Source organism: Pseudorasbora parva, chromosome 19, assembly GCF_024679245.1.
Source record: "Pseudorasbora parva isolate DD20220531a chromosome 19, ASM2467924v1, whole genome shotgun sequence".
Taxonomy (NCBI): Eukaryota; Metazoa; Chordata; class Actinopteri; order Cypriniformes; family Gobionidae; genus Pseudorasbora; species Pseudorasbora parva.
The window spans coordinates 33,159,941-33,172,471 of NC_090190.1; the positions used below are offsets into that span (position 1 = coordinate 33,159,941).

The 12,531-nt window shown below is 36.9% G+C and overlaps 1 protein-coding gene across 1 annotated transcript in view; it reads left to right on the forward strand.

Moving 5' to 3' along the window:
- The window catches only part of celf3a (cugbp, Elav-like family member 3a), an 83,810-nt gene that overhangs the window by 23,984 nt on the left and 47,295 nt on the right, over positions 1 to 12,531 (forward strand). Inside the window, exons 2-7 of the transcript XR_010899350.1 lie at positions 4,961 to 5,090; positions 5,806 to 5,939; positions 9,353 to 9,417; positions 9,542 to 9,668; positions 9,791 to 9,966; positions 12,086 to 12,440. The gene's annotated coding sequence lies outside the window, so the exon portion shown is untranslated. The remainder of the gene's footprint in view (positions 1 to 4,960; positions 5,091 to 5,805; positions 5,940 to 9,352; positions 9,418 to 9,541; positions 9,669 to 9,790; positions 9,967 to 12,085; positions 12,441 to 12,531) is intronic.

Sequence of the window (12,531 nt, forward strand, 5' to 3'; positions counted from 1 at the left end):
ACAGCACTGTCTATTTGTGAAAATCAAAGCCACACCAGAACTGATTCGCATCTCCAAGCGATTCGATTCAAATGAATCTTGTGTTTTGAACTATTGACTGAATGACTTGCCGCCACCTACTGGCGGTTTTATTTTCATATTTATACTTTGCATGGACTTTTTTTATTTAAAATATTAAACTTTTAAAGTTTAATTTGTACATATTTTTAAATTCAAAAACTTATATGTAAAACATTCATACAACATTAACTCATGCATTAAATGCATAGGTGTTTGATTGTATGAAGTCCAGTTCTGCTTTTTGTGTGTGTGTGTGTGTGTGTGTGTGTGTGTGTGTGTGTGTGTGTGTGTGTGTGCTGTAATCTCAGAAGTTAATTATAATATTGTCAGAATTATGTTGAATTTATAATATGGTTGAATAAGATTAGAAAACATTGCTCTTATAATGGTAAAAATGACCCTGGACATTAAAGGACAAATATCGTCATGTAATGGGAAAGTTATAATTGGAATGTGTTTGATGGATTAGAATGTGCTCCTAAATTTTTGACTGTGCTCCTAATTTTTTTTAATTAGGAGCACAAGTGCTCCTCAAGAAAAAAGTTAGCGTAGAGCCCTGCGTAAGTGTGTTGCACCATTCCTGTCGGATCCAATACAGAAGAAACGGTGTTGTGCTTTGATCTCAATATGTCTACAAATCCAACGCCACCTGAGTGAGACTTGTTTACAAATGCTTCTGCTGTGATATGAAGCGAACACACGTACATGTCTTCCCCATGTCTGCTGGAACTTCATTAAAAATAAAGTTCAACCACACATTAATTTCCTAATATTGTGATCCGAAGGAAGCTTATGCAGCGACTGTGTTGGATAGATGCTGTTATTCTTAAAGTGCCCCTATTATGGATTTTTGAATATTCCCTTTCATGTAGTGTGTACTGGTTTACAGCTCTAAGTAAATGAAAACATCCTGCAAAGTATTAAATCTGAAAGTGCACCTTATATAAAATTATTGTCTCTCAAAAGTAAGAGTCGAATCTTACTCAATTAAACAAATAGTTTATAAAATGAATCAAACGCCTTTTCGTTGTGACGTCAAGACGAAACATTAGCATATTGCCCGTCCACTTGTTGCGCGCACAGACCCCAGGGAACACTTGAACCCCCTCAAACACTGCAGCTGATATTGGATGGCATTATTTCATTACTGAGTAGCATCCTGGTAATATATTTTTATTTTATTCTCTTATGAATATTTTAAAGGTGTCATGAACTGGCTTTTTAATTTTTTTATATTGTTGTCAGAGGTCAATTAATGAAGTTTGTGTGGTTTTTACAATTAAAAAACATAATACCTAATAAGTAATAGGCTATTTTCTACACTGGTTTTGAGGCTCTCTCCATGTTTTAAATGTGGTTCATTCAAAATCGATTCTCAATGGCCACGAATCTAGTTTTTCCCCATATTTCTGCAAACATTGAACATAGCCTAAATCTAATTATTAGTCTTCTCCACTAGATATCACCTTTGCGCAATGTTACAAAAGAACAAGAGTCGCGCCATTTGATGAGACATCACCCAGACGTTGCAACACCGTCAAAGCCAAGCAAAAAACTGCTATAAATCGATCATGTCATGCATGCGAATGCATTATGGTCATTGTATTAAACTAGAGCGGTCACTTAAGCACGTATAGCCTTTGTAGAGGGACCAATAACTCAAACATAAAATAAATTGTATTAGAAACTGATTTTCTCAAATAAAAGGTTTTGTTGTTTGTTACCACAGCAACTACTCGTGTCCAGGTATGAAAGCACATCTTGTGTATGAAAATTAACTGCACACATGACAGGCAGCAAAATCGGACAAAAAGCTTTTTGTGTACTGAAAATTGCTATCGTCCAATATCCTTTTTATGTTTTAGAATAAATATATCAAAATACTAATTCAAATTAAATTGTGTACTTCTCAGAAATTGTTTTTGAATAACGTTGCATCAAAATGTTATTGTATTTCACATGATTGAATACATTTGAAATAGAGTTGGGTTCTGTTTTATATGTACCCGAGTGTACCTTAAATAAAAAGCTTAATATACAGATTTGTGGCTCTTAATTTCTTTTTAATTACCCACTTGTGAACTTATGCTCAGTGTTCTTTTTATAAATAAAGTATTTGTATTAAATCTATATTCATTGAGTTGAATAGAGAATCAAAACAATTTGAGAGCTTGTGAATCGATACCCAGCCCTACAAACCGTGTGCTCTACCTTTTTGCATGTAACGCATGTTGCTCTGCATGTTTGAAGGATCTCAGCAGTATAAATGTGAAGTTAACCTTTGTGGCTTTTTGTGTTAAAAAGTGCCTTTTTAACTTCCTGGTATGTGTAATAATCTAGCTGTTTGTGAATGTAAAAGGTCTGCAGAGTTCCAAAGATCAAAGTGCATGATAAATGCAAAGTTACTGATGGCCAACAGTAATTGCACTTCCTGCGTGAATCTACTTAGGCTGGTGTTTTGAGGGCCTTTTGCACATCCTGTCATGGCTATATGCTGGGGCTGTATATTGAGTTTGTACGATGAATCAATATATAATAAACGTTATGGATTGAGGCAATGCTGTTTATTCTTAGATTTCATGTGACGTCACACAGTGGCGCGGCCGCCATTTGTAGGACTGAATTGCATGGCCGTCTATCTGCTGAGCTGTGGGCTGTGACAACAGCAAATAAAATAAAACACGGATTCACGTTTTACAATATCCACAAAAACCCTGAGCGTCGTCAGAAACACTTTGCTGTCTCAGTATTTTATTACATTATTATAGCAGAAAAAGAGCAAAGACATCCTCGGCAGTATTAACGGCAAAGAATATTTCGTTCTGTAGGCTTTGACAGGTGCAATACTTGAAAATCGACAACTGTTTAATGTACATTACAATTAGTAATAATTTGCATTTATGTCAACCTAGAGACTTTTAAATGTCAAAATGTAATTTATTATTCGTTTTATAATGTATTCATGTCAAAATTACATATAGACATATTTTCCTTTTTTTTTTTTTGACCTGGAACGCTTCCTACACATTTGTTTGTCGATGAAAAAAGGCGCGGTTCTATTTCTAGCATGCACGCTAGCAAGCATCCAAAATTGTAAAAATTTCACAATTCTTGATTCCAACGATTATTCCATAGCAAAAAAATCTTATCCTAAAAACAAGTATCTATAAATACCGTTGCTTTTTGTCAGTGGTGAGGAGTGTTATTTTGGCGTGTGAAATCTTTTCGATCATAGATATACATAATAATGTAATTATTATGTACATCTATGTTTCCGTTCACCAAGTAGAGGGCTACGCTCATAGATGTACATAATAAAGGCTCCGCCGTAAGACATCGATGTAGCCTTTATTATGTCTTTCTATGGCTACATTATGCAAAGGTCCTAAAGATGGCGACCGCTGCAAAAAAAGTCACGTGACTGAAACCCATGAATACTGTTCTAGATACTTGTGCTGGTTAATGTGTTTGATTTGTAGGCTAGTGCTTTCCTCAGTGCGTAACTTACATTTCACAGGCAAATTCTCCAATTCCGATTAATCATGCAGCTCTACTTCATACCGCAGTAACAGTAATAAAACTTTAATACATTAGCTCATCTCTGAACATGGCTTCTGATTTCAGAAATAGACTTCCAAATCTTCCAAATCAAGTGTGAAAAGAACAATGATCTGACTACTTTTAAAACCGTGCAGTGTGAACTTGGCATAATGGTTTACTTTGCTAAGATTTCTCAATAAAATTTAAAATATAAAGAAAGTTGTTTAAAAATTGAACCTTCTTTTTGATCTCAGTACTGGGTAGCACTGTCGTCTCATAGCAAGAATGTCCATGGGGTGAATGCGTGTTGTGTGTGAGTCCCAAGCCTTGCAATAGGAAGGGTTGGGGAAAGACATGGCAACCTACCCTGGAAAAAATCATAGTCTAGTCATATAGTGCTTTTACAATGACAATTGTTTTAAAGCAGCTTCACAGTGTTAAACAGGAAAATATTGCAACAACTTTTGATTCGGCTGTATCATTTCAATTTATCATATAGTGACAATGTGGGCAGATCAGTGATATCGTTTATTTAGTAATTCATTTTGTTTGAATATTTCGTTTGAAATTTTAGTGTCCCCAACTTAGCAAGCCAAGCGAAAGGTGACGGTCTTTTACATATGACGAGATGGCCATAGTATCACCAAGAGTCAGATACGACTGAAATGGTGATAACGGTAGATAGATAGGATAATGATGATCATGACAGTGAGATGTGTATTGCATAAGTAGTATATGTTTCTTCATATTTGGGCACTTTTGGATCTGTTTTTTTAACCAACAGAAGGAGTTTCTAATATGCATAACTTTTTTAATCACCTTCCATGGTGAAAATTATAGTGATGGAAGCCACCTTTTAAACATTTGGAATAAAATGAAGCTTTAATTTTTGTAAGAATGTTATTCATTTTCACATTGAAGAAAATAAGTTTTAACTCTTCTTGAGACAAGGGTGTTACAAAATCTGAACATAAAAAATATAAATGTACACATAGTAACAACTTTACAAGATAGCTTTAACTGTTAATTTAAATGACAACAATTCTATATATTTTAGGGTTTATACTTTTAGCACATTTAGCTTCTTTTTGTTGTTGTTGAGTTAATTAAATACTAACCCTGGCCATAAAAGTAGTTGAAACACCCATATCTTGTTGGTCTGATGATATTTTGATAATAGTTGCTTGTGGTGGATTTTAAAAGAGCTGAAATGTGTGCCTTTTTCTCAAATAAATGATTTAATGTTATTTATAGTATTTTTAACACTTCATTATGGTTTGCCCATCTTTACTTAAACAAAGGTCTTGCCATTGTTAGTGGACCATTAACATAATAAAACTTTTCTTATTTTTTTCCCCAGCGGATGCATCACACCGGCTGAATCTCTTCTATCTGGCGAATGATGTCATCCAAAACTGTAAAAGGAAAAATGCCATAGTCTACCGCACCACCTTCACTGATGTGCTGCCAGAAGCTATGAAACTCATCAGGTGAGACGTGAAACTAACCAGGGGGTGTTTCCCAAAAGCTTCATTAGCCAACTCTGGTTGCGAACAGCATTGCACGTTTACGTGGTTTGAACTACAGCTCTCAACCTGTGGCTAGAAGTAAAATGTGGACTTTAATAGATCATGATCTTGGGCATAATAAGCCAGCTAACATGCAGTGCATTCATGACTATTAGGTCAGTTTCTCCAATGATGCATCGCACTGTGGTAGTTAATCGGCGAGCTACGTTGATGAATGGGAAACTTAACCCAAATTTCTACTTCATGACTATTGACCACAAAAGTGACCACTTTTTCATCGTTCCTAGTGCTGGAAATATTTTTTTTCCTGATTCATTTTCAAAATTCCACATAGAGCCCCAATAAAGAGTCACAAACCAAACCAACTATCTCCATAATGTATTACAACATTCTTTTGAAGCTATATATTTTTTTACTTTTCATAATTTTTTAAGTTAGGTGTAATTTATTTAAAATAAATACTAAATTAAATTATTTTATATTTTTGCATTTTGACAATTTGGTTGAAGTATTGAATAAAGACACCTATTTCACTAGTAATAGGTGCTTAGTATTCTAAATGTGGTTCTCTATTAAATGTGACTCATTGCATGCAAATTATTTTTTAAAACCCTGTCATGCTGCATTGTGAAATTTACCTTATGAATCTTTGTAAATGTCTGTGATTTCTTTTCAGTGCCACAAAGGATTCTAAGGTGAACAAGTCAGTGGTGAGGATATTGTCCATTTGGGAAGAGAGAAATGTCTATACAGAGGAGTTCATCAGTCAGCTGAGGAGCAGTTTGGTCCAGAAAGAAGAACCAGTGAAAGGTCTGAATTGCACATTAAAAATTAAAGAGATCATATGATGCTTTTTCCTTTAGTTTGTAATGTACGTGTTTGTGTGTTTATGCGATCTGCAAAGTTACATAACTCAGTCTCCCACAAGGGGATTTATTCTATACTGTATCTAATGGGTCCTGCACACTGTGCGATTTTTCAAAATCCTTTGCGAATGTCCCTTGTCAGACTGTACGAACATGATCCCCGTGTCACACTGTAAGATCTCAGTTGACATTAATGTCAGACTGCACGATAGTTAAGGCGCGCTAAAAACGGACGCGCGCAAGAAAACTCACCCAAGAGTTTTATATCATCAATGAATGACGCGTTCAGTGACAGTGAGCTGCATTACACGCGGGACTGAAATGCTGGCTACAAAGAAATCTATAGTACTCGTTTTGGTCATAGTTTGTCTTGAAAAACGGAGATATTTGACTGTCGTCGTAGGAGAAGTCACACTGCAGGATTCTGTGCCAAATCTTCTGACACTGCCAGAATTTCGTCTGAGGTAAAATTTGATCGCAGAGCTCATTAATCGGCTGCCTGTGAACATGTCAAACTAACGACCAAAGAAGACAGATTTTAGCCTAGGATCTGAGGAATCTTTTAGGATTTGCTAAATTTGTCCCAGACGGCCAAATCGTGGCCAAAATCGCACAGTGTGCACCCGACTTAAGGGCCTTTTTTACACTTTTTTTTTGCTGTCCAAGTCCAAGCATGATTGTCCCCTGTGCCCCCGCAGCATTAGCCTGGTTTCACACTCAACTGGATTCTATCGAACCCTGGAGCATTTGCGTGCATCTTGGGTCATCACGAACGTGCACGCCGTATTATAGAAGACAGAACTCGTGTCATTATATTGTGTTTTGTATTAATTTGGTGCTAGTTTGCGCAACTGAGTAAACAGCACTTGGGTTTGCTGTATGTGTCTGTCGCATGAAAGTGGCTTTCTGCTACTTGCAAACAGACTCTTTTGAAGAGGCCGTGGATTGCCATTAATATGCCACCCAGATTTGACTCGCTGTGTGCGAATACACTGCAAGCTCTCTCTCCCTTGTATGCAACGTAAATCATCAACACTGTCAACCCTTTACATGTTGTACATTAACTAAATATATCATCATCAGCTAAAAAAAACACATGCACAGGTTATTTTACTTCCAGGTCCAGATATTACTTCCTCAAACATCCACGTCACAATGTGAAATATCAGCATAATGTGAAATATCAGCATAATGTGAAATATCAGCATAATGCCCCAGGTTTCAGTGAATTGAAGTGTTTTGGTCATGTTGCGGCGGCGCTATGTGTTTGGATGTGAAACCAAAATCGCTTTTGCTTTCAGAGGTTAATCAGATATTAAGATTTATTTATAGAGCTTTGATGATCAAGTCTATCGCGGACACGCTCGCGTGACATTGCGGTTCTTCATCATCATGAAATATCATCTGCATGCGTTTTAAAGCCATCAACTTGAGCACACACACCCGATGCATACGCACAGAGAGCTGTTTTCTTTCATGTGTTATTGCGATTAAACTGTCAAATGCACACAAGTTAATGTCAGAAACAAACAAAGTTCACATGAAAACATTGGTTATGTCTGTGCATTTATGCAGCAAGTACAGAAATCCTGTGTGTACATTAGACTAAATTGTACTAAAGTAAAAAAGTGTAATATACTGCACCTACTGCTATGTAAGCTGTTAATATGAATCAAACGACAAAAGATAAACAGAAAATCACTGACTGAATGAATTTTAGTAGCTTTATTAAGAACACATTTCTTACTTGATTGCTGCTGTTAATCGCTCAGACTTTGTACAGCTCTCTGAGGCGGTCTATGCTAATATGGTCCATCAACACTTGTGGGCGGGGCCTGTTAAATGTGATGTCACATTGCCCAAAAGCTGCGTAGGATTGATGGGAGGAGTTTTTTAACCATTATAGGGTGGATGTGTACACACATTTATGTTCAAACACCATGTAAAAGTGAATTTTGCATAATAGGTGCCCTTTAAATTGTGCTTGCAGAGTTTCAAACGATCGGCTTGATCCTCTGCATTTTCAGAATTAAACTCAGACTCGAACAGATACAGTAAAACTGACGACATTATTATTATTAACTGTGTTTACAAATGCCTTGAAAGCTGAAGCTCGCGGTTATGGTAAGGAGTGTTACATTTCCGACATGCGCTTGAGTTGTTGGGCCAATAACAACGCACAGGGTCAGCTGAGCTACAGTAATGCTAAAAAAACTAAAATAGCATCATATGACCCTTTTAAGGATGTTAACTTAATGTTTTTCTTGAGTATTTTATGTGCTTGTCAATATGTTTTTTAGTTTATCGTTGATGGTCTTAAGTGTTTTAATTAGGGGTGTAACGGTACACAAATCTGACGGTTCGGTACGTACCTCGGTTTTGAAGTCACGGTTCGTTCAACAGTCTAATATATACTGAAAAAAAATATGTCTGTCCTTAAATTAATTATATTATAACTAAAAGATAATGCTATAAACTATATAGGCAGTCCTTACTTAGGCTACACATTGTAATATTAAAGGTTAAAAACAGAGCCCAACTATTAGCCTCAATTTAATTGTTTATTTTTAGATATAATAATCAACACTCAAGCTTCACATTAGGCAGTTTTTGCATTAACTTCTAAATCTAATTATTATTTTTTTTTTTTCTCCAATTCATTGTTGCAATATAATAATTTATACACGGCTGTCAAATCATGACATATTTATTTAAACATGCATTAAATAAACAAGACATCACTAACAGGTTAAGTAGAATATAATGAATATATAGGCTAATATAGTGCATATAAACTAACAGCTGTGGGGTGGACACTGAATGACTTGCCTGAGGTAAATGTGATACGGACATTGTTCTCAAGCTGTTGTCTTTCCGCGGTTGAAACACCGATTGAGCGATTACACAACATATTATACATATCAGTCAGTTGTAATGCATCCTCAACATAACATACCTTAAGAGATATTAATTCATGTTTATTCTTTAGGAAGAGAGGATATCGCGTTCACTCGCGTGCCGCCGCTGTTTGAACTGACGCGTACTATACTGTGATCAGATCACATTAAAGAGCGTCAAAACAGCATTTATCGTTTGAATTTTGTGATGAAATGGACTGAATACCTAATATGTTCACGTGGGGACTCGGATTGAAGTATGCTGCGTGCTTAAAATAAGCCGACTGTTATAAATTGCTTTCGTACAGTTCTGTACACAAGTGCACCGAACCGATAGCCCTGTATCAAAACGGTTTGGTACAAATACGTGTGCCGCTACACCCCTAGTTTTAATATATTATACAGTGTGGTGTAATGTAATAAATCTTACAAACATTTTTTTCTTTCTGATGTGCCTTAGTTTTATCTTCAGCTCCAGTCAACACCAGATCAGCCCTGAAATCCAAGATCGTCGCTGAGTTTGTGGTAAATAATATTCACACTAGACTTTAAATGGCTCTTTGGATCCCTTGGTTGGGCAAATTAAAAAACGATTGTAGTTTTCAATTATATAACTTCTAACCTGCTTGTTTTTATTATTACCTGTCAGCCCTCAGCGTTTATCGAACATCTGTCCAAGTACAGGAATTCAATGGATGAGATTGAGCTCAAAGAGAAACAATTAGCTGCAATGAGAGTGGATGTGTGCAGCACAGAGGCTTTGAAGAAACTGAAAGGTTGGGAAGCCAAATTTGTTCATATTCTGAATTTGTAGTAAATGGATCTGCATTAATTATTATTATATCAGTATTTTTTGTACATGTTCATGTTTTCATTCTTTCTGCACCTCAAACTTTAGACAAGGCAGGAGGTAAAAGGTTTTCTAAAGACTTTGAAGATGGGAGCACAAAGCTACAGGAGTTTGTTTCCTTTCTGGATGGAGAGGTCAAAAAAGGCCCTCCTTTGGTGGAAGCTCTGGAGAGTGCAGACATATTCTATGAGATGCAATATAAAGAGGTCAAGATTGTGGCTAAAGTGAGTATTGCAGATGAGTCTAATGATATTTTTGAGTGCAATATTAAATATTCTTAGTAAACAAAATAATTTGCACCGTAGTTTCCTGTCAAATATTACTAAATGTATGAATTCTTTACACTGGTAGACTAGAATAAATGTAGAGGTCAGGTCATTTTAAAATGAAATGGCTGCATAGGAAATAAGTAAAACGTTGTTTATTTATATTTCCAAAAAGCACTTTATGAAATCGAATTATTTCCGTTTGGTTCAACAAGAGCTCTTAATCTCTGCACTCACAGCAGCCTCTGGCCTTCCAGCAGACTTATTGTTTCAGTGCACATATATAAAAAAAACTCTTTTATATTTGAAAGCAGCTAATAGCTCTTTCAAAAGTAATGACCAAATGCTCATTTAATGCTTTTAGTGGTTTCAGCTGCATTGTGCCGCAATTGAATTTGTACAAAAACGATGACATCCTGACTATTGTGGAGCAATGTTGTTTTATTTAGCCTGTCTGTGACTGCCACATTTCATAAAATATGTGTATAGTTTATAATTAACTATTTTACAGTTTTTTTGGAATTCCTACATTTCTATGATAATTTCATTTGTGGTTAATGATTTAGCAAATTTCAACATGTTTTTGATAATGATAATATAATTAGGCTAGGAGAAATATACTTGTGAAATATACCGATCTATCAGGTACAACATTGACCTCTGAAAGGTGAAGTGAATAACACTGATTATCAGGACAGCTGTTAGTGGGAGGGATATATTAGGCAGCAAGTGAACATTTTGTCCTCAAAGTTGATGTATTAGAAGCAGAAAAAATGGGCAGGCGTAAGGATTTGAGCGAGTTTGACAAATTGTGATGGCTAGACGACTGGGTCAGAGCATCTCCAAAACTGAGGCTCTTGTGGCATGTTCCCGGTCTGCAGTGGTCAGTATCTATCAAAAGTGATCCAAGGAAAGAACAGTGGTAAACCAGCGACAGGGTCATGGGCGGCCAAGTCTCATTGATCCACTTGATGCACATCAAACAGATGAGCTACTGTAGCTAGAATTGCTCAAGAGTTTAACACTGGTTCTGATAGAAAGGTGTTAGATTACACAGTGCATTCAGGGTGCCCATGCTGGCCCGTCTACAGCCGAAAGCCCTAACAGTGGGCACATAAACATCAAAACTGGATCCTGGAACAATAGAAGAAGGTGACCTGGTCTAATAAATCATGTTTTCTTTTACATCACGTGGAGGGCGGGGTGTGTGTGCGTCACTTACCTGGGGAACACATGGCACCAGGATACACTATGGAAAGAAGGCAAGCCAGCGAGGCCAGTGTAATGCTTTGGGCAATGTTCTGCTGAAAAACCTTGGGTCCTGCCAGCCATGTGGACGTTACTTTTACACGTATCACCTACCTAACTATTGTTACAGACCATGTACACCCTTTCACGGAAACTGTATTCCCTGGTGGCTGTGGCCTCTTTCAGCAGGATAATGTGCCCTGCCACATAGTAAAAATTATTCAGGAATGGTTTAAGTTGACCTGGACTCCAAATTCCCCAGATCTCAATTCAATCGAGTATCTATGGGATGTGCTGAACAAACAAGTCCGATCCATGGAGGTCCCAACTCGCAGGACTTAAAGGATCCGCTGCTAACATCTTGGTGCCAGATACCACAGGACACCTTTAGTTCTAGTGGAGTCAATGCCTTGTCAGGCAGGGCTGTTTCGGCTGCAAAAGGGGGACACAATATTAGGTCATAATGTTATGCCTGATTGGTGTGTGTTTTTATATATATATATATATGTGTGTGTGTGTGTGTGTGTATATGTATGTTCTTTTATATTTTATTTTAATGGGGACACCATTAAATATGTTTGACTTAAATTTTTACGCTTGTTGTGAGTGAGTGGGCAATCTTTTGGGAACTTCATGGTGAAAAATGAAAATCGTTAACATCAATGCAATATTCACAATATTGGTTTAAACAAAATAATATAAAATGTACCCATATGATAGTTTTATTTTAAGTCTCTTTTTTTTTTTTTTTTTTAAATAAAAATACAGTAAAAGCAATAATATTGTAAAACTAACAGTGGAACATTTTTTCAATTCATGCATTTTCCAGGCATATGAGACATTTGCGAACCGGGTGTCACACCTTAAGCGCAAACTCGATGCACTGAAGGCCATGTTGCCTGATCCAAATGACTCCCCCGTCCCGTCCCCCATTGAAGATGCCCCTTCACCCACGGGCTCCGAGTCACCCTTCCATGCTCTGGAAAAGATTAGTACCCCAGACCCAGATCTGGATGGGCAGGCGATGGAGGAGGACCTTATTGCTTTGGCTGATGCTCCCAGCCCCCTCTCTTCTGATGGCGGTTCCCCACCACGAAGTGTCTCTGTGGGAGACAAAGACAATCGTGACATAGAGGACATGGAGCTCTCGGATGTAGAGGAAACAGAAACTCCTGCCATCATAGGTAACATATGACCTTATATTTGGCATTCATTATGTTTCTCACGTGTAATACATTGAATAAAAGCATGTTTAAGCTGTTACGGTGCAGCGTT